The following is a 3,727-nucleotide window of genomic DNA, read 5'->3' on the forward strand; positions in this document are numbered from 1 at the left end:
CATTCTAGTAAGGGTAAAAGGATCTGATAGAATTTTCATACACACGAATTGGCAGAATATATGTATTTTTCCCATGGCTATTTTAACTAATTTTTTTCTATTATACTGTAGTCCTAAAATATCTGGATATTTTGCAGAACGAAATTGATTGATTAAATTTAAAATTATTGTGGTAAATAGATCAGATAAGCAAGAACTTCCTACAACGTTGTGGACCCTGGGGAGACATATCTGCTCCAGTGGGTGGGAGGTAAAGACTGTGAAGATTCAGGGTACTGTCATATAAGTAAAGAGCTTTAGGGGACTGGAGCAGACTGAAGCCCTCCATGATGCGACAATTATTGGATCTTATGTTTCTGAATATTGTTGGACACAGTAGCTGAATTGACATTGATACTCAGCGGTCCAGAGTGGCACAATAGTCATCCTGGAGAGTGGGTGTATTGGGGGTTATAATGGGAGTAGAGTGCCTAGTAGACTTTTCAGGTGTCAGAAGCAGCTACAGCTGAAAATAGTACTTGAGCTTATAACCCGAGTGTTTGGGAAAAAAAAAAAAAAAAGGCTATAAGCTTAAGTGGAGCCTAGAATAGGAAAGTCTCTGTAACAGGCTAGGTTTGATGCAAACGGATCTTCCATTTGAGTCATACTACTCAGCAGACACTGTGTAGTTACAGGTTTTGGTGGTGGAGAAATGAGTTGTTGGCGATAAGATGAGCCCTAGTGGGAAAATCAAAATGCGGAGTACTTGGGTTCTGGTTTAAAGCCATCTCATCTGAAGCAGGTACTTTCACAAAACAACTCATGGAATACAACTGAGCTCTAATAGAGGCGGAGCAAAAGACCAGGTGACAAGAGGGGCCATGCATCCAGAATTGCCCCCGTTGGACTAGATTCAGCATAATTGATCCACCAGTCCTGGGTTTGCAGAGCTTAGCAGCAGTCACAAACTAGATAGAAATGGTGAACCCTGTAACTGTCAGGAGCAAGACCACGGTCATAGCAAGTAGCAAAAGCAAACGGCTCAAAAGCCTCGTGTTAGTCATACCTCTTGCACTCCCTCAAATCATGCCCATGTCTGACTGGGAGATAAGTTGTGAACAACTACAGTAAAATCAGCCTTAGATAGTTTTCTGAATAATTCTTTTTTGTATGTGGATGCAAGTGGAAAAGAGATGGAATCCATCATGCAACCTATCTTAGGTGTTTCTTGGGGAAATGCAGACGGTTGTTTATATGTTATGGAAAATGATTTGAGAATAAACTACATACAGGACAAACAGTGGAAAATGACCTAGTTGCTTGAGCTGAGGCTTGGAAGGTAAAATAATGAGAAAGCAGGGAATATAATATTTGTCATAGAGGCATATATTGAACACAGAGGAGTGAGCATAAACTGTGGAACATTGCCCCCACAGTGTAATGACTGCCAGAGACTATCTATCAAGGTAGAGGCACTAAGCTAGACATGATGATTAAGCCAGTGGAAATGGGTCAACTCCAAGCATCTGTCACCTAAGTGCTGGGATGAATGGAGTGCTATGGCAGGAAGTGTAGACACAACACATGAGTTGGCCATCATATCTTCTCACTTGTCAAAGTTATATAGCCATTGGTTAATATGTGCTTATGGCATTGTTTCTTGAAGGAATCAAACACACCCTTGGTGGCAAATTGACTATTTGGAGACCCTTTGACTGTGGAAATGTTAAGAATAAAGGTGTATTTCTTGCATGAATTTTCCCCTTTGCCAAGAGAAGCTTGGTCAAGCCCAATACATGTGGGTTTACAGTGCATATCCATCAGCATGAGACCTCAGATAATATTGCATCATACTAATGGAACCTATTTTACAGCAAAGGATGAATGGCAGTAAGCTCCTGACCGTGGGAAGAGCCTTTAAGCCATTCACTACACTACCTAGGAGCTGCTGACACAATAGAGTGTTTATGGTAGTTTTAGGTAGTAGGAAATTCATTAAAGAAAAGGTGATACTTTAAAATGTTGGACACCATCCTCTAGGGCAGAGTGTACACACTGAATAAATGACCTTTATGTGAGTCCATGACAGCAAAAACAAAACAAAACAAAATAAAACAAAACAGCAACAATAAAACATCCAAAACTAAAGAAGTGGAAGCAGAAGTGACCTAATGACTAACTGGGGGACGTTGGACTTCCCTCTCCACAACCCTGGCTTCTTCAGGAGGTCGTCATCCTGAAATGTGGTGCACCTTTGCCACATAGTAGCTATCCCACTAACCTACAAGCTATAGCAGAAGTAGGAACTTAGGGATCCTTGTGTCCAGAGACAGAGTCTATCCATGGTTCTTAACTTTCCTAATGCCACAACCCTTTAATACAGTTCCTCATTCTGTGGTGACCCCCAATCATAAAATTATTTTCATTGCTACTTCAGCAAGAGAAATCTATAATGAACAGTAAAAGGGAGAGCAGATGAGGATAGGTTTCAGCCCAGAAGCTGGTGGGGTGTGGTAACTCATTACACTAACTTTCCTATCTTACTCCAGGAAAAAGTATCACTGGAATATTGGAGAAGCTATTCTCCATATAGAGGTGGAAAAGTGGATCTGAATAGTGTAATGGATAAAATTTTATGGGCATGGATAAATCATGACCAAGAAAGAACCTGCTGATCCCAGCTGTCTGCAGATGACTTGGGGGCGAAAACTCCGTCACACTTTGCCTCAGCTGCTAAGAGCCACCTTGCTGAAAGGCACACTCTTCCCTGTAAGACCTATATCTAGTGACTGATTTGGGCGAGTGTAAATGTTGGCATAACATGAGGCTTTGATGAAATATACATGTTATTGCCATGGCTGAGGTATTTGCAACTGCTGCAGTTCAGCTTTTCCTCCCCCAAATCCTGCTTCTTTACCCAAACTTTTCACAGATATTATTCTTTAATGAGTACTTTGCGGGTGGCTCCTGTGGCTCAAGGAGGAGGGCACCGGTCCCATATGCCGGAGGTGGTGGGTTCAAACCTAGCCCCGGTCCAAAACCACACACACACAAAAAAAATGAGTACTTTGCATATCAGATTTTGTTTCAGTGTCTCCTTCTGAGAGCCCAACTTGTGACATGTGCATACAGATGTACATATATATTTATACAACTGTTATCATTGTACAAATACAACTTCATGACTTTCAATAACTTATTTCCCTTTTAATTTAGTCTTCATAAGAAGACTGTTTAGTCTTCTAAAGAATTATAAACTCTGTTAATTTGTTTAGTCTCCTAAGAATGTACGTTTAGTCTTCATAATTATTATAAACCTAAGAGTATATAATTTCTGGTTGTAGTAACACACAATTACAGTACAGTTGAGCATTGTGGTTATTCCTAGTATCTTGATTTTCTTTTCAATGACACTGGACATTGTACTGTGTGGTTTTTGTGAATTATAATCTTAATAAATTCCCTGGGGCCATACTAGGTCTGAGCATTTAAATGTCTTTATAGATACAGTTTCATATCACCTCTTTGCTTTTGGAAATGCTTATATCAATTTGTAATGGGAAGCATACTTTTGATGTAACTTTGATAGCAATGGGTATCACAACTATAATTTTTTGTTTTTTTGTTAACACAAAAATCTTGCCTTGAGTTTGTTTTAGTGTGGATTTCTTTGATCTCTCAAATTGGTGAATCTTTCTGTTTACTATTTACATTTCTTTTTATGTTAATTGCCTTCACATGTATAACT

This window comes from Nycticebus coucang, chromosome 14 (assembly GCF_027406575.1).
Source record: "Nycticebus coucang isolate mNycCou1 chromosome 14, mNycCou1.pri, whole genome shotgun sequence".
Lineage (NCBI taxonomy): Eukaryota > Metazoa > Chordata > Mammalia > Primates > Lorisidae > Nycticebus > Nycticebus coucang.